This window comes from Mustela erminea, chromosome 14, assembly GCF_009829155.1.
Source record: "Mustela erminea isolate mMusErm1 chromosome 14, mMusErm1.Pri, whole genome shotgun sequence".
Lineage (NCBI taxonomy): Eukaryota > Metazoa > Chordata > Mammalia > Carnivora > Mustelidae > Mustela > Mustela erminea.
In genome coordinates, this window is record NC_045627.1 from 70,781,763 (window position 1) to 70,801,298 (window position 19,536).

Here is a 19,536-nt window from a genome sequence, read left to right on the forward strand (position 1 = left end):
AGATCCAATGGAATCCCAGTCAAAAATCCCAGCAAGTTATTTTATGGATCAACAAATTGATTCAAAAGTCTACATGGGGAGGCAAGAGACTCAGAATACCTGACCCAAGATTGAAGGAGAAGAATAAAGTTGCAGAATTGACACTACCTGACATTCAGACTTCCTACGAAGCTACTATAATCAAGGCAGTGTGGTATTGACAAGAGAGTAAACAAATAGATCAATGGAAAATAGTAGAGAAAACATGCCATTCACAAACATTAACTCAAAATAGATCATACCCCCAAATTTGAAATACCAAACTACAAAATCCCTAGAAGATAGCAAAAGAAAATATAAATGACTGAGTTTCCCAATGACTTTTTAAACATAACAGCAAAGGAATGATTCATGAAAGGCACAATCCACTTTGAAAGACAGTATGGCAGGTTGTTTTTCACAAAACTAAACACATTCTTATCACACAATGCAGCCGTAACATGCCTTGGTATCCACCCAAATGACTTGAGAAGTTGGGTCTACACAAAAACCTGTATGCAAATATTTACAGCCATATTCATAACTGTCAAAGGTTGGAAGCAACTGAGATATCCTTCAACGGGGGAAAAACTGTGGTACATTCATACTATAGAATACTATTCAGCTCTCAAAGGAAATGAGGTACCAACAAGCCACACCAAGGCACGGAGAAACCTTAAATGCATATTACAAAGTGAAAGAGGTCAATCTGAAAAGGCTATATACTGTTGGATTCCAGCTATGACACATTCTGGGAAGGACAAAATTCTCCAGATGATAATATGATCAGTGGTTGCCAGGAGTCCAGGGGAAGAAGGAAGGTATTGGAGGAATACAGAGAAACTCCAGGATAGAGAAACTACTCCTGATTCTGTCATAGTATGTCACTAGACACTTATCAAAATCCCTCAAGTGTACACCATTATGAGTGATTTCTCATGTAAACTATGATTGATAATCATGTGCTAATGTTGATTCACAAATTGTAACAAATGTACCACTACATTGTGGGATGTCAAAAGTGAGGGAGGCCATATGTGTGACCAGGAGAGGGTATGTGGGTACCTCATGCTCAATTTTTCTTGGACTCTAGGACTGCTCTTAAAAATTAAAATTAGTTAAAAAAAAAAAAAAGAATGAGGTAGATTTGCATGGATCAAAAGGGTAAAAAGACGAAATCTGTTGTCAGGGGAGAAAAGGCAAGTTGTATATTATGCATTATAAGAACTGATGTCTTCTACGCGGGTGTCTGTGCATTGAAACATTATTTTATAAATATACACACAATCATTTCGTATGTTCTGAAAGCATCACAGGAAAACTGGAAGAACAGGGACACCTGGGTGGCTCGGTAGGTTGAGCATCTGCCTTCGGCTCAGGTCCTGATCCCAAGGTCCTGGGATTGAGTCCCACATCTCTCTGCTCTGCTGCTCTCCCTGCTTGTGTCCTCCCTCTCTCTCTCTGATAAACAGATAAATAAAAATCTTAAAAAAAAAAAAAAAAAAAAAACAGAAAGAAAGTTGGAAGAATATGTGCTGGTTAATGTGGTTGTCTATAGGTAGTAACTCAATAATGGGTGACTGTCACGCTAGATTTTATAATTTATGTTCCTAGATACTTGTGTCAGGTATTTGTTGCTTTTATTATCAGAAAAAAAAAAGGGGGACTGGTAAGAAAAGCAATAAAGTTTATAATGAAGCAAATCAAGAGTTCTCTTCTTATGTTGGGGTAGGTGGAATGCCCCTGGAATTTTTGTCCCTCTGACTCCCGCCCTCCTGTGTGGGCCTGTTTTCTCTGCTGTATGTCAGCCCGACCTGCACTGGTTAGGATTCTTGGCTCTGCTCCTACTAAAACACGGGCAGGTTCCCTCAGGCCCTGCTCCAGGACTCCAAGCCTCTCTCTTCAGCATTTACACAGCCTTTACTGAAAGGGTTTTCAAGATCTATAACCTTCTGGGCCTAACTGATGCCCAGACTCTGAGACTTGTTGCTTTTGGGGAGAGTCTCAGAACCATCTCAACCTCTCTCCTTCTGCTTAGGAGACATGGGCACATGCTCCTGAAACCTGCCCCTTCTTTCCCGAATTCTCCAGGAAACCCCGGCAATGAGTAAACAGCCCCCGAGGCTGATCTGCATTTCTTGTGGTGAACAACAGTTCAAGGGAGGGATGCTCCCTTGCGCTGTCATTCCTGCTCTGAGGGAAGCCAAGTACCTGTGTAGCTCCTTTCCACAACATCTAACAACCCACCAGCACTGACAGAACAAAAAACACACATGCCTGTTGCAGGTGGTGCCACAAAGAAAAGAGAAGCTGTTTTTACTTTCAAGCAGCTCACACTTTGGAATGTTTTTAAAAGTGACAAGTAGAGAAGACTCATCATACCTCTCTCCCATTCCCCTTCCCGTACTTCTCCCTTTCTTGCTTTTTCGTAATTCTTATCTATTATTTTTGTCTGGGTTAGGACCAAAGTTAGAGGTTTAAAGATCTGGTTTCCCTGGTTGTTGAAATTATACCATGGGAAAGGGAAGAACCTAGAACATTCACTCTTCTTTATCACAGCCCACCCTTATAGGAGACCCATCCCTCAGATATGGACACCCTCACTACTGGAACCAGGTCATCTAGCGAGGTGATTTTTCATCTTCTCATAGGCACATGAGATACACAATTAGGAGCTTCTCATCTGCACAAACAGAAACCTGTGTCCTCAGGAATGTCTGGACAGTGTGTTGGAAGGAGCCCAGACACACCAAGCCTAATAAGGTTGTTCTTCCAGGCTGGAGACAAAGCACAGATGGAGGGAGGCTGTGTTTGGCCTTAGTCGCTTGTATTGGCTTTTGAGAATTCTACCGAGGCTAAGCAACCACAAGTTTCTGTTTGGTTTTATTTTGATTTAACAGTCAACCATATGCTACTGCCTTAAATCGGCCAGTCCCCATAGGTGATAACACAGTTTGAATCCATTCCACAAGGGTGATATTGGCCCATGATGAAGGGAGCAGCTGGTTCTCTATTAGTGGCAATGCTTTTGGGGAGCAGGAGGATCCTTCTTTCAAAAATGATCACTTCTATATTGGAGAAAATCCCTTCCATCAACCTTGCTATAAGTTTATGAAGCTACTCGTTTCCAGTCATGTGATTTTTTTTTAGTCTCTAAAGATGAAACAGGGACAAGGTGGCCAAGTGGTTAAGGCGATGGACTGGTAAAGATGCAACAATTCATTAAGTAAAGCCTGATTCTAAGACATTAATACTCCTTGGAAGTATAGGTGTGGGCAATTGTTTTTCAGGCTAAGCTGATAGCCTAGAAATGGGTCATGATCCATTTCTTACGTTTACCTGACAAAATTTGCTTGGGGATTTTGGAAATGACACAGATTTCTAGTCCCCTGTTTTGGTGACTGGTCTATGTCTTCAGAGACGGGGGGTTTTGCCCCCCTTAACAGTTACACCAGATGACTGATCTGATTATATGGGAGTGGAGCCTTCATGGTGCCAGGGCTATGCCCTAAGAAAGAGAGTCCCAGCTCATGGTAGTGGAAAATGTATTTGGGATTCTTGGATTTTCAGGTGGGGGTTCAAATGCATTGAAAGTTTTCTTCTTGACACTGAAGGACAACAATTTCTTGATACTTGATTTTTCTTGATTTCCTTGATCAAAGGAAAACCTTCCTATGGAGGAAAAGAGACCACTCAAGCCCTTGGTGGACCCAATTTGTATAAGTAAATGAAACAAACCCAAACCTCTTATTAATCAGATAAGTCACCAGTATAGCATTTTACATTTGGACTTGTGAGTTGCACACATACACACACATCAACCCATTTTTTCAGCTTTCTAGCTCTAACAAGATCTGGTCTATATGTCCTGTTAACTGCCCACTTAGGAAAAGAAGAATGGGGTGAAGGGATAACTCGGGATAATCCTTCTGCAGGAATCTAGAGGTGCTGCCTTTTCCCCAATTTCTGTTTCTCAAAGAGAACAGCCCTGAAGCTCTTATGAACCAAGAAACTGCAAATTAGGGATTACAATAAGGTATAATTCATCAATTATAGTATATTCATTTAATATAATATTATGATACAACCATTATAATGATAACACTTATAAATAATTGATAATGGCACTGGAAAAGAACATAATATTCAATAAGACAGCAAAATGTAGAACCACAATTACACATAAACACATATATGTAGGAACACGACCAAGGTATGAGATATAAAAATATAATTTTATTTTTTTTACAAATAGATGGGTTACAAATGACTGCCATTTTATGCCTTAAATTTCTTCTCTAGGTTTCTCTCTCTCTCTCTTATTTATTTATTTATTTTTAATTTTATGTATTTGACAGAGATCACAAGCACAGAGAGGCAGGCAGAGAGAGGGGACCCAGGCTCCCTCTTGAGAAGAGAGCTCGATGCGGGGCTCAATCCCAGGACTCTGAGATAATGACCTGAGCTGAAGGCAGAGGCTTAACCCGCTGAGCCACCCAGGCACCTCTCTTTCTTTTTTTTTTAAACTAAAATCTGATGTGTCTTTAATTAATTATTCAGAATAAAAAATAATTCAAGGTGATAGAAGGGAAAAAACTTCCAAGTTAAATCTAGTAATTTAAAGCCATGTTAAGAATCATGTGTTTCCAATTATGGCTCTAGGATCTGTGCATTCCCACTATGGGTGGGACACCTGCCATTAGTAATAATTAGTAACACCTGCCCCCGGGGAACTTCAGGGTAAGTTTTATAACCGATGCCACAAGGATCCCTTAGAGTCAGAGCACCCTGCGCCATGTCCTGCTCTGTGAGGTCAGTCTAGATCAGAAATCCCGAGGCAGAGCAGGCAAAGTAGGTGAAAAGATGATCTGATAACTGGTTAAAAAACTGTGGTGGGACTTTTTACAGTAGTCTTCAATTTACAGACTACTTGGGGACAAAATGTGTTATTGAGTCCAGAGATGAAATAAAAACTAGCAGGTTTTTAGTTACTGGAGGGTTCAAATTTCAGCCCAGCCCATCGAAGACCCTTCTAACAACTGGAGCTTCTGAGGAGGGCAGCTCCACAGCCAGAGCTCGGTTTGAAGCTGGAGGACCATTTGTCCTGGATGCCAGTAAGGGGTGGCTGTTTGAAGGATACAAAGGCTGTGTGAGGGGGCATCGAAGCTTCCTACCCAGCTCTGTGACCCCAAGTTTTCAGATGCACAAGGCTGGGATGTTATTTGATCAAGCAAGCAGGACAGGCATGACTACTCCCATCATACAGAGGAGCAATTTGAAGCTCAGAGAGATTAACGGAAGGTCCAAATCTAGAGGGGGCAGAACCACAGACTTCACACTCAAACACCAGGGGAGATGTACAGAGCCAAGATCCCAGTAACTCAAAGATTCAAGAAGACAGACCCTCAATAGGTAAACAACAAGGAAAAAAAGGCAACTTCCCCTCAACCTTTGGCCTTTGTGACTGGATTATACTGCGGAGAACATCTTCTTGTGTCATCCAACATGTAGTTTGCCAGTAAAAAGAGTCACAGTGGAAGCCACAGTCCAGTCCAAAGTTGTGTTGTCTGAGAGGCACTCTAAACTCTCTCAGGGGGCTCAGGGAGACTCCAGGTAGCAACCCTACCTATCTTGACTTGGTCTGAGGCTGGGGTGGGAACCGCTCAAACAGGAAGGGGAAAAAAATGCCTGATTCCCTGAGGGAGAACATGAGGGAAGCAGGAACCTTCTCTCTCTGTGTTTCCAGGAAAAACTCTACCCACAGCTACTTGGCTCCTGAGGAAATACGTAAAGCATTCCTGCCAAAGAAAACCCAGGGGCACAGACGATGACTAGGGAGAAGGGGTGGTCTTTTTCATCCTAGGTTTCTGGCAGTTTGGCCTCAGGCTGGAGTTGTTGTCATGGTTGTTTTGGTGCTGCTCTGCCACAAGGAGAAATCAGGGTTGGGGGAGGAGGGGAGAGAAAAATTCAGGTGAAATAAAACTGGGACCATAGACACATTTTCTTTCTCTTCAGAGAACTGCCAGGACATTAACATGACATTCACAGTGTACTCAGCATTCTTGATTTCATGATGGCTGATTTCATGCAAGCGAAAACTCAGAAGAAATAAAAATCATTCCATTAACATTTATTGAGCACGTATCTTGTGACAGGTACTCTCTAGAACACTGTCCATGTGTTGGTTCACATGGGCTTCTTGAAGATTCTACGAGGTGGCTATTATCATTACACTTATTTAGCAGATAAGGAGAGAGGCACAGAGAAGGTTCTGCCACATGTCCAAGGTTTTGGACTCTATTTGTTATTTATTAAATAGCAGAGCTGAGATCGAAACCAGAACAGTCTCACTCAGAGCTCAAGTTACACTGGATTGCAGTGTTATACTAGCAGTCCCGATATGGGAATGGAATCGTTGAGGAAAGTTACATAACTTGTTCAAAATCCACACACAAATGAAAGATAAATCAGCACTAAACACTCTAATATTCCAAGATGAGGTCAGACGATGGTCCCCCAGCCCAAGAATCTCCTGGACCAGTACTCACAAACCATGACCACTGGCATTTTGTTCAACTTCCAGAATAAATGTCTTAGAAAAGATCGAGGTAGATGTTGAGCCAAACACTCACTAGGTACCTACAATGAGTCAGGCCCTCTCCGCATTGGCCATTCTCCTAACTCATGGATCCCTCACAGCCAACTTTGTAAACACCATTTTTATCTCCTTGCTTACAGATATTAGCACCATATTTGAGGTCACAGAACCAGTTAACAACAGAGAAAGAAGCAGCAGGTCTCCTGACTCAGCCCAGGCCCCTCCACTTTATGTCTCAGTTCACTTCCTCAAATGTAAGAGTTCTTTTTTTTTTTTTTTTTTTTAAAGATTTTATTTATTTACTTGATAGAGAGAAATCACAAGTAGACGGAGAGGCAGGCAGAGAGAGAGAGGGAAGCAGGCTCCCCGCTGAGCAGAGAGCCCGATACGGGACTCGATCCCAGGACCCTGAGATCATGACCTGAGCCGAAGGCAGCAGCTTAACCCACTGAGCCACCCAGGCGCCCACAAATGTAAGAGTTCTTGAAATAACACAATTTCTAATACATTTAGATGTGAATCTTATCACTTTGACCTTAACAGAAGGCTGATAAAATTTTTTGAAATGTCCTCGCCTTTAATAATTAATTAAATGGAGCTCATAAAGGGGATAAGTTTGACTCTACGGTAATGAGATGTTTTATTCTCCCTCATATAATTTTACGGATATTTGCAATCACTTTTCATGAAGTTAACGTCCTTCTCAAGGAAGCAAGTTTGTTTCTCTAAGGTTTGGATTCCATGTTACCTTCTCATAGACTCTGAGGAACCCAAAACCCACAGACTAAGTGAAATTGGTGGAGGAAAGCATTTCCAAAAGGAATAGAACAGATCCAGTTTTTAATCAAAATGAGCCTCTGGAGACAGATAGATTGATCAAAAGATAGATAGATAATAGAAACTGAGAGAGAGAAAGAGAGAATGAATATGTATCACACAAACAGCCAATGTGATAGGAATGAACTCAGCCAGACCTTGGCACTTAATAAATTACCAGTTTCATGGGGATGGTTTCAGTAAAGCTCTGAAGTCAGCAGTACAAGGAATTCTATAACGCCAAGACAGCAGTCTGTTTTCAGAAGAACTGGACTCAAACCGGAAGTCAACTACTCATCCTAAAATGGCAAGAGATTCACTGGCAGACACTTTGGGGGTACAGAGGTGCCAACTCTTGGGATGACCTCACCATAAATTCTGAAATGGATAATAATACTTTTTGGGATTCTGTTAAAGTTCATCAGTGAAAGTCCCAGCCATTACTTAAAAAGCCCTAATACTTTCAGTTGACTATTACTATTAATAGTAACTCACCAATTCAATCCAAAGTCACGCCTTCTACAGAGTCGGTTTTAGCGTGTTTCTTAATTAGGTTTTCCCATTAGCCACGTTCATAACTTCCAGGGGAAATGGAGCATTAGAGGTCATTGCTGTGAGGGACTGCTGGCCAAATCACTGACAACCCATCACACATTCTCTGTGCTCTTTAGACACCACTTTGCACCCTCCCAGTGTCCCACACCAAGACCTAATCCTAATCTTCAGTTCTTCCCTGAGAGGCTGAAATAAAGAATAACTTTGAGGAAGCAAGACACGAGAGAAGCAAATCAGCAGTGAAGGGGCAGCCTTCATCTCTCGTGCACTGATTAATTCATCACGGATTGAATAAATGAACCTCTCACTTCCTAAGATCCCCAGGATACTTATTAGTAAAGAGGGTTGACTGAAAATGTATCGGGGCGGAGCGGAAGACTGTGAATGATTCCCCAAATTTAACTTTTTAACATAAAAAGCTCTCTTTTGGAATTAACATGTGAAGGCGGTCAAAATAAAGACCTATGATAAAGCCATGCCAATTAGAATAATATAACATTAACATAAGGAAAAACCAATGAATGGATCAGAGTGGAGGGCGCAGAAAGACAATGATCAATACGCAGTCAACAAATCTGTGGCAAAGGTCACTCAGCAGAGAAATGAGGAAACAATGATGTTATCAGTGAGTCATCCTTTGTCAACTGCATAGCTGTAGAGAAAAATCACGATTGTATGTATTTTTACCTTTATATTATACCATACACAGAAATCTGCTCCAGATGAATTACAAATTGAGGGCACCTGGGTGGCTCAGTCATTAAGCGTCTGCCTTCGGCTCAGGTCATGATCCCAGGGTCCTGGGATGGAGTCCTGCATCAGGCTCCCGGCTCAGCAGGAAGACTGCTTCTCCCTCTACTACCGCCCCCCGCCCACCCAGCTTGTGTTCCCTCTCTCGCTGTCTCTCTCTGTGTCAAATAAGAAAGAAAGAAAGATCTTAAAAAATTGATTTTTTTAAAAAGATGAATTCAACACCGAAAAGCAGCAGATAAGTAATAAATAGCTTATAAGAAAATATAGGAAAATGTTTTTGATGACTTTGATGTAGGCTGGTTTTCTTAAACCAGTCCCTCAAAAGTTTTGAGCAGCAATAATTATACAGGAATGAATTACAGTGAAGAGCCTCTGTTCACATAGTCACACCACTGGGCCAGTGAAGAGACAAATCCTGTATAGAAAAAGACACATATATATGACAAATGACTCAGCCAGATTAGACGTATAACAACAAATATAACAAAAAACAAAAACTCCCCAAAAACGCTTTGAAAAAGATAGGAAAAGAATAAAATTGAAAAGATTTGAACAAGGAATTTGCAAAAAGCATGATATCCAAATGAACAATCAGCCTTAGCAGTAATCAGGGAAATACTTATTAAAATCAATATGTAACAGTATTCCATAATCGAAGGATACATAAAATAAAAAAGATGGAAGATCTTTTATCCATCTGTATGTAGAGTCAACAAAACTATTCCTCACTGCGATGGAAGTATCAACTGGTAGAATTACTTTGTAAACATATTTGGCAATGTCTACTAAAGCTGAACATACCGGTCCCCGAATTGGAGATGGGTCTCTATGTTCACCAAAAGACATAGAAGAGAGTATTTATAGAAGAATGACTCACATTTATCTCCAATTATATAGTTTAGATAATTCACAAGTAAATACAATATGGAAGAAATTCAAAAACATAATATGGAGCAAAAACACAAGCATAAAAAAAGGACATAGAACTAGATTCCATTTTTACAAACTTCATATGAAGTATAAAACCAAGTAAAACCCACCTATGCTATTTAAAGTCAAAACAGGGTCTCCCCAGGGGAAGAACTGACTATCAGGGGGCATGAGTCAAGTCTCTGGGGGAGCTGCTCGTGGTCTTTTTTTGATGGCAGCGTTAGCTACACAGGTGTGTTCATTTATGAATGTAATGCAGTAATGTTGTGGACACTTTTCAATGTTTACTTACTTAAAAAAATCCCATGGTGGAAAGAAAAGATGAATAGGAGTCATCGGAGGGAAAAAAAAAAAAATGACAAATTCTGGGAACAGTTAACTTTCTACTTTGGGAGCATCTCTGAGAAAGCTGGCAAGGTTAAAACCAGGAGGTAAGAGTACCTCCTTGACGTACACCCCTCTCACATTTATATGTGTATAACAGGTAGACTGTAGATAATAATGATGTCATTCCCTCTTTTGTCTATGGTCATATTTCCCAGGGTAACAATACTGCACTAATAGAAAATGACAACAAACTTGTCATAATGCCCCCAACAACCGCTCTGGTTCAGGCCCCATGCCCAAGGAAATGACAGAGCCACTCATTCCCATCTGGTGTCAAAGGAGCAACATAACAAATATCAAGGGGAAAGAAAGCTCGTCACAACCATGCTAGTCAAAGTCTACTGTGGAGAGAGGAGAGAGGACGTGTGTTTGAGAGCTCAGAGCCTTCGGTCTAGTCAAAGATGCGATGCTCAAAGGGAAAAAAAGGAAATCAAAGGTGGTATTGAAGGGCTGTTAGACTGAGTCCCAAATGGCATGGACACAGAGGAGACTGAAAGGAAGAATGATGGATCACATCCTGTTACATGTACGAAGAACCACAAGGTAGACCTAGTTCTTATAAAAGGGAGGAAAAAATGGCTACACAGATCCTTTCCCTCCCAGCAGTCCCTGGGTTGGCAAATCCCTAATCTTGTTTAAAGGCCAAATATTAATTCCTTATAAAGTCACTCCTTCCCCCTCCCAGAGATCCTCACAGGACTTCACACAAATCTAGATTTTACTTACTATGCACTTAGGACTCTAAATTACATTTTTTATGTCTGAGTAGCTGGCTGCCCCCTCCACTATGGGTAGGAAACCTCAGAGCAAAGCATCTTAGCAAGTAGCACAGTCATCTGAGATGTCTTCATAGTCTTTTTTAAAAATAATTTTGTTACAGAAGGAATACATATACATGGCAAGAAAAAAATTAAAAACAGCAGAGACCAGTATAAAGGGGATGGATAAAATTTCCTCCCCACGATCTAGCCCAGCAATTCACAAGCTTTTCTTGCAAAGGGCTAGATAGGAAATATTTTAGGCTCAGCAGGACTATGGTCGTTGTTAGAGTTACTCAACTCTGCCAGGTGCTTCACAAAAACAGCTATAGATGATATATAGAAACAGATGAATGAGGTTGTGTTCCAACAAAACTTAACTTTGAACAACAGGTAGCAAACCAAATAGTTTGCCCACCCCGATATACTGAGTGATGGTCTCATGCCCCAAATTAATGACTGTTAAAAAGGTTTTATAAAATGTACTGTTAGTTGAGTATATCCTTTGTGCAGCCCCACTAACCAAAATGTAGCTTTAAGGTCAGCAAAAATACACAGTGATTGATCTGTACCAGTTTCCTCAAAGGAAAAAAAAAAAAAAGTTCCTAAATCACTTTCCCTCCACCATAAAAAACAGGTGTATGGGGTGAGGTAGCTACTAACTACCTTTGTGGAACCTCTGCAGAGTCAAAAATGAAAGCAAATGTATCCAAGTCGTTGGCGCTCCCATATCGCCTAAACGTACAGTTTTCACTAGAAATGAAATTACTAATTCTAGTTTCATGCTCAGATGAGCCTGTAAAATTATCTAACCCATTCGACATATAAATTGTGACATAAGCTCTAATACAAGGACCCTAGGATTTTGGGGGCTGCTTAGAAATCTATCCACAAAGGTGAATAGTATTTCAAAAGTAAAATCCATTCCAAGCCCAGAGAAAAAAAAAATTAAAATACCATCTCTTTGTAACATCAGAAACCACAAGCACATACCTTCATAAGGGGACTGAGGTGGCCGTTGGTTTTCCTTGCGCCCCTCAGTTGGGCGTAGATTTCAGGTCCTTTAGTAGTGAGACATGGTATCTGTGGAAGAAAAAACATTAGAACTTATACTAAAACATAAAACAAAACAAACAAACAAAAAACCCTTATTAGTAGGAAAAGTTCTAGTGAATCTTAAGAACAAGTTCCATTCTGGAACTCTGAAACACATTGATGAATTATAGGTTTTCCACTGTCACTGGCTTCCCTGAGTTTCTCACTCTGCCGACGATTTGCTCTTTGGATCTCTGGGTCTCCATGTTTCTGACATAGCCTCTTTCCCTCTCTGTCTCTCTCACTCCTTCCTGCTTTTCTCTCTCTCTCTCACTCTGGTTCTATCATAGTCTTTGGGATCTTTTCTCTATCTCTCTCTGTACCTCAACTTCTGTCTATTCTGTTTCTCTTTCTTTCTCTATTCCTTTGTCTGAGGTTGCCTCGCAATTAAGCAATTCAATTATCAAAGTTCTTTTCCGTGGCCATGTGAGACTTTTAGTGACTCGCCTTCATGGGTGAGGAGTTACAGGTAGAATATGAGTGCTTGACTCACTATGTATTCATATAGCTCAGGTGTGTGTATATGTGGGGGGGGGCGTGTGTGCATATATGAATATGTACACGTAGGCAATTATGTAGATGAATATCCAGATGAAGCTAATGTCTGAGATTTAAATTGAGATATATGTTTAATTCGTTGGACTTACAGGTCACCAAAACATCTACTATATAGTACATAGTCTTGTTGGGGCAAATACCTCCATATATGTGTCTCTTTTTAAAAGACTTTATTTATTTATTTGACTCTCCCCACTAAGCAGAGAGCCTGTGTAGGGCTCAATCCCCTGGGACCATGACCTGAGCCAAAGGCAGATGCTTAACCAACTGAGCCACCAGGCGTCCCCAATACCTGTCTCTTTTCTAATTAGAAAACCAAACTGATGAGGAAAGGCTTGGTTGCATTCACTATCACATGAGGAGGAGAAACATACAAAGTGATCTCCTACCACCTTTGTCATCAAAACTATCTACACTAGTAATTAGAAATTTGGGGGTTTTTGGTGAAATCTAGGTGCTAGAATTAAGTATAATGACGCTTATGAGGTTCATGATCTTTTTTGGTTTAGTTTAAAAATTTTTTTAAGGAATAAAAGTAGCATATATTCATAGAAGAAAAATTTTTAAAAAACAATTTAAATGATAGAACAGTCATGATCAATGATAATATTTTAGTCTTCCCTTTCTACTTTTTTTCATATTTTCTTTCTTTTCTTCTACAAAAATAGAAACATATTCGATAAGGTATACAGAGCCCCTATTATGTACCAGATGCCCTGTTAGATAATTAAGATACATCAGAAAACACAACAGACAAAAATTTCTACCTTCAGGGAACTTGAAATATTACTTTTTTAAAAACTTATGGTTTTACTTTTGCTTTGCTGTATACATTTTCTAAGTCATTTAATACAAATTTATAGTGCACTTAATAGGTATATAACATTTTATCCCATTGATGCAGAAGAAGATGGGTATTATTTGCTTTTGTGGACCAAGAAAAGTCCAAAACCACCCCAAAACATACAAACCCAAAGTCACACAGCAAGAATTTAGTAAGTATTTACTCTGAGTGAATAGTTATAAGTGCTGTGAGGGATATACAGAAAAAAGAATAAAAACTATTTTTTCTAAATATGAGGGATGACCCCAGCCCTCTAAGACATGAAAACTGACAAGAGAGGGAGCATAATTGCAGAAAAGAGGACAATATACATTATACATCTGCTCCATGGGCATTACACGTTCTTACGAGGGTGTGCTCTTCTTAATTCAAAGACGACATCTACTAGTACTACTACTACTACAGATAATGTTTATTACTACGTGCCAGGAACTACGTGCGGTAAGGGCTATCCAACCCATTTAAGACTGTTAACAACCCTATAAAAAGAATATTTTTATGTATGAGGAAAAGAGACATAGAGTCATAGTTATTTTCATGAAGTCACAGAGCTAGTAAATGATGAAGCAGCATTTCAAACCCAGAAAGTCTGTTTCCAGAATCTTTACTACTGATCATTATATTAGAGTTAAAAAAGTATATCATGTTTCATCCTCAGAACACAAATCTTATTTATATGGAGAACCAAGAAAAATGGTACCAAAAACTCATTCCCATACAAACTTCGAAGTGTTTATTTCAACAGTAGAAAGAATGCTTTCCAGGGAAAAGCATTGTCTTTCCTCTTTCTGGTATCTTCTACGTGCATCATTCTCTCTCTTCTAGTCAGCTTCGGCAGGTCTGACCCCATTGTATTCAGATTGTTTTGAGAGGTTATTGAAAGCTGTGGACTTCAACTTTTTCCAGAAAAATAAAACATGCTCATATACACACAATGTGCAGGCAATCTCAGGAAGTTCATGGACCCTGAAGCCTGTAGAAGAATTCTCTAGGGAAATATTTTTCAAACTTTAGTGTTACTAAGAATCACGTAGGGGATTATTACAACATAAATACCCCTGCTCACTCTCCTACCCCCTTTAACAGAATAAATACAAATTCTAGAGGCTACATTTACTTCAAACACCCCAGGTTATTTCAAATGTGGGGGCCTGAGGAACACCCTTGAATGTAGTCTTGGTTGCCTGTTGGAGAACACAAGGCTGCTCAGTTCACAACCGAGGGCTGGTCAGGTGGAAATCCAGATGTGGGTGACAAAAGGCTTTTAAATGATTCTTATCAAAGGAAAGAAGTGAGGAACTAAAAAAAACCTTTGACTTTCCAAACAGGCAAGGCCCGGATCAGATGACCCATGAGTTAGGGTCCCTATATCCTCTCTCATTCTCGTTAGGGAAGTGGCCGGAAACATCAAACCTCTGGCGCTTGGGCACAGTATGATTAGCTAATTACCCGATAACATGTCTTGGTAGCCTGAGGTCCATGTGAGTGTCCATATCTCTCTAGAGCAGTAGCCAACAGGGAGAAATCAAATGCTAGTTTGCACACATTCATTCTTCCTGGAGAGCAAGCTGGAGGTGACATGTTAATGATGTCACAGGAGTCACTCACAGGAATGTGTGGATGTCATGAAAGGAATCAAACACCTGAGAACCAGCCAGCACCCTGAGAGCAGAGTAACATGGAAGGGAGTACACTTAGATTTTTCTGTTCATGCCAAGGATTCCCCTGTCATCACTTGAACTGGCTTAGGAATTCCTCTCTAAGAAATTTCAGAATGAACCCAATACACAAAGGCAGTATGACCATAGAAAGAGCTTTGCAGTCAAAGTCAGAGCAAAACTCAAATTTCTGATGTACAAACTTTTACCAGCTAGGTAATTTGTGGCAGCTTTCTTAACCCCTCTTAAGACAGAGTAGGAGCAGACTTGGATTCCCTCAACTCTGACCTTGAAATCCAGCATTTCTTGGTAGCTGAAACTTTTGCCTCTTGAGTAGGTATCTTGCAGGTACATGGAAGAAGTGTGTTTACCAAAAGAGGGACTCACCAGGAAGACTGGTGAAGGCCAAACAAAACCAGTCTGTGCCCCAGGTGGACCCCAGGCCTGACCTGACCTTTCACCAACTTTCTCCCTCACTATAACACTAAAAATCATACCCAAGGGTGGAGATTTAACATGCTATGGAGATATGTAGTCCATGGTGAAGCATATTCTGCCCAATGCACCTATTTTCCCCACCTCCTATATCCCCCACCCCTACATGCTCAGGTGTCTCTCCTTTCCCACTTCAGCCTCCTCAGCCTCCATTCTGAGAGCCAGCCTGATGATCCTTTCCTTTGTTCTGTCTCCCCTGTGCTTAAGCATAAGCCCCAAGGGCCTTGCCCAAAACTCCTATTGTCCTCTAATAAATTTCTGTCCAAGGATCCCAGTTAGCAATACCCTAAACCTCAATTTCCAGTGTTAGAATGGGAATAATACCCACCTCACAGGGTTGTTGGAAGGATTAAATTACAAGACATAGTGATGATACTCTGCAATGGGCTTAAAGAGGGTTGCTGAAAAGCTAATGGTGACTTACCATAGCTGTTAAAAGTCAGCTTCTGTTATGTGATGTAGAGAGCACACCTGGGTGGAACAGAGTTGCTCGGGAAACTCCCCTCTGCCTTGTCTCCAACCCCCCGTCTCAGTCAGATACAAGAAGAGTGAAAGGAGCCAGGGATGACTGATTTACAATTGTCAGCAAAAAAGTAACACTTCTATCATTAGGCAATGTCACCCGACTTGAAGTAAAGCTTATTGGCACCCTGTACGATCACTTTACAAGGCTAATGATAGCCCATCCATTACCCTGTATGAAACAACCTGTTCTAAAGCCCAGCACCTATCCCTGCATCCGTTTTCCTGAACCCCAGGAGCTCTGTGCCCCAACCCACTGGTGGTTCCTGATGGGCAGGAAGGAGGGCTTAAGCCAAACATAACCCTGTCCCCAACCCATGGCAAATGGCCTGAGCACGCACAGGTATCAGTGGAATTCTGTGTCCTAGGTTGTAGCCTCCCTTTCTTCCAACACCTGACACGTACATCACACTGTTAAACCAGCCATCCCTCAGTTTCATCTCGCACAAAGTGTAGGTAATATTATCTGTCCTTCTTATCTCGTAGGACTACGATGATAATAAAACTGAAGCAATATGACAAAAATCTTCAAAAGTGAAGCATTTTGAACAGTAAAAAGGCACATTACTGATCTAAGGTAGTAGAAAAATATTCAGTAGATCTCAGCAGAAGCAGATATGATGGCTTTGATGGACAACTAAAAGTACATGCCAGGCTTCCTTCAAGAACATTCAGGTCCTTTTATCCCCATCAGAATTTTAAAATAATCTCTGTTCTTTCAGGATGAACCTTGCGTAGTAAGATTTCACCTTTGTTTCTTGCCAAGCTTTTAACCATTGCATCTGTAAGGGTGAAGAGTGGGCTACATGCAAACGTGTTACTTTGGCACACTGATTATTTTAAATAAAAGTCACTTACAAGATAGCCAGTACAAAAAGAACACTCTGATCGCCACCCCCACTCCTCAACCTGCCTTTGTCTCCAGAAAGCAAGAAATAAATCTCCTTCTCTGTACCACAGGTAAAAAGAATCTTTCCTTTACAGGAAATTTGGCCCAAGAAGGCTTTATAAACAAGCGTGTTACTTTTTTACGCTTTTACTTTCCTAGCCAAATCCGTTGAAAATTCCTTATCATCTGTAGCTCCCAAAGTTACATTTTCTTGTCCTGTCAATTCCTCAGAGATTTATCATCTCTTCACCTAAAAAGTTGTAAAAATTGCCTGCCCTGGTCATTTCCTGAAGTCTCAATTTCATTATTGTGCCACTGTGTGTACTCTGGTTTGGTTTTGTTTTTATCCTGTTACTCTGTCTCATGTAGATTTAATTCCTAAACCAACTGGAAGAACCTTGGAGGAAAGAAGGAAAATTGTTCCTCTCCTGCACATACATCTGATGGGAGCAGAGTCTGCTCTCTGCAGCGGCTGTCATATCTCTTAGAGGCCAGCATCTCTGGCCATGGCAGGGATGAGGTCTGGCCAGTTTGCCTTTGGAGACACAGGTGCATTCTTCATACTTTTGAGAAGTATGGGACAATAATCCAGATACACATAAAGAAAGATTATAGATTTTCATATAAATTTAAAGACATAAAACAAAGTGGCATTTTGGGGAACCTGGCTCAGGATGTGTCTGATAGAATTCACTCAATAAAAGACAGTCTTCGGGCGCCTGGGTGGCTCAGTGGGTTAAGCCGCTGCCTTCGGCTCAGGTCATGATCTCGGAGTCCTGGGATCGAGTCCCACATCGGGCTCTCTGCTCAGCGGAGAGCCTGCTTCCCTCTCTCTCTCTCTCTGGCTGCCTCTCCGTCTACTTGTGATTTTTCTCTGTCAAATTAATAAATAAAATCTTTAAAAAAAAAAATAAATAAATAAAAGCGTCCGGTGTCTTGGAACACAAAAAAAAAAATTAAAAAAAAAAAAAAAAAAAAAGACAGTCTTCGTTTTGAAAATCGTGCTTGAGAAGTAAGTCAGGATAAAAAGAAGCTATGACATCCAACATGAGATTTAAATGGGCAAATAAGGACCATCATAACTTTAAGGGATGAGGTAGGGGGTTTTTTGTTTGTTTTTGTTGGAGGGGGCACCAATGTTCAATTTTTCATTGGGCATATAATATACCCATAATCATTCAAAATTGATAGCATATATTAAGGAATTTCCTCTCTGTTTTCTCCTGCCGTTCTTCTGCCTACCATGAACAATGGCCATCTCAAAATTCTCCTTTTAAAGTCCTCACTACTATTCGTTGTCCAATTAAAGCATCGTCCTTGCTATAAGCCTTCTTAGCCATGCCTGCCAGAGGGTTCCCGTCTCAACTTTACCTCTATAGCAGCTCTGCTTTCAGATGACCCGTGTCTTCTAGAACCTCATAGGAACGTTCATCACTTTCCATACCACGTCACACACATCTCTTCATCAGTGCCTGGAACATCACAGGTGCTCAGCGATATCTGCAGAATGAAAAATTAATAAGATTATTTGCACAATGTTGTTAGTGTTGTCCCTGGCACATGGTACTCCTTAAATGGTAGCAACTGTTCATATAAATAAGAAAACACTCCATATAGTTTGTGCCCAATTCTATGGTTTCATGTCCAATTCTATTCTATTCATACTTTTTTTTTTTTAAAAGATGTGAATCATCCCGAGTCATTTTTTTTTAAGTTTTAATTTAAATTCCAGTTAGTTAACATAGAGTACAAGGCTAGTCTCATATAGTGATTCATCACTTCCACACAACACCTGGTGCTCATCACAACAAATATCTTTCTTAATTCCCATCACTTATTTAACCCATTCCTCCACTCCCCTCCCCCGCACCAGAGTCAATATTTAACGATCTTTTATAGAAGGTCCCAGCAAATCCCAAAATGAAGTGTCATTTCTACTCTTGGATTATGCATTTTGCAGCTGAAGTTTCCATGTTTTCCAACACAAAGGTGATATAAAACAAACTACTTTTTTTTTTTTTTTTTTTTTTTTTTAAATATTAACACGAATACCAGTACCTGATTTAAACAGTGGGTTTCAAACTTCAGGGATGTAAACACATATGTATGGGAGCAATAGGGAGATAATCTAATCACGTAAAATACAAGGCTCCCTCACTCCCAAGTCAAGGACATAGATCAACGTGTTATCTTTGTGTGCCCAAAACTTTACTTACAAATACAAGGAGCTCAACACTCTCAAAACGAAGACACAAAAATGTATCTGACCTGAGTAGAGCTTCAAAGAAACAGACTATGTGTCCTCAGAAAGCAGAAAGCTGACAGTCTTTCTACTTTAAAGGAGATTCAAATTGGCCCATCTGCCCCCACGTCTTACACCTTCTTCCTCTACAGCATCTTGCTTTCCATGTCACAATGTATCAGCCTTCATAATCAGGACCGGAGCCCTGATCAGCAAAGGAAAACTATAAGTTTGTTAAAGAAAGCCAATTCTATGAAAATTTAAGTGTATATAAATGATCACCCAACCTGGTTTTCACAACCGATGTCAAATTAAAATCGGGTTTTTTGTGGACTCGGTCATGTATGAAGTTAAGATCTCAAAATTTTCACACAAATTTGTGCTCAGTGAATCACTCACGTGTTGCTCCTAAGGCTCT

At 40.4% G+C, this 19,536-nt stretch overlaps 1 long non-coding RNA gene across 3 annotated transcripts in view; it reads right to left on the reverse strand.

Annotated features, from left to right (window-relative positions):
* The window catches only part of LOC116573342, an 81,203-nt gene extending 62,848 nt beyond the window's left edge, over positions 1–18,355 (reverse strand). For all 3 annotated transcript variants that reach the window (XR_004278720.1, XR_004278718.1, XR_004278719.1), the window contains exons 1-2: positions 18,248–18,355; positions 11,809–11,898 (exon numbers count right to left, since the gene is read on the reverse strand). This is a non-coding gene — a long non-coding RNA (uncharacterized LOC116573342). The remainder of the gene's footprint in view (positions 1–11,808; positions 11,899–18,247) is intronic.
* Between the last annotated feature and the right edge of the window lie 1,181 nt (positions 18,356–19,536).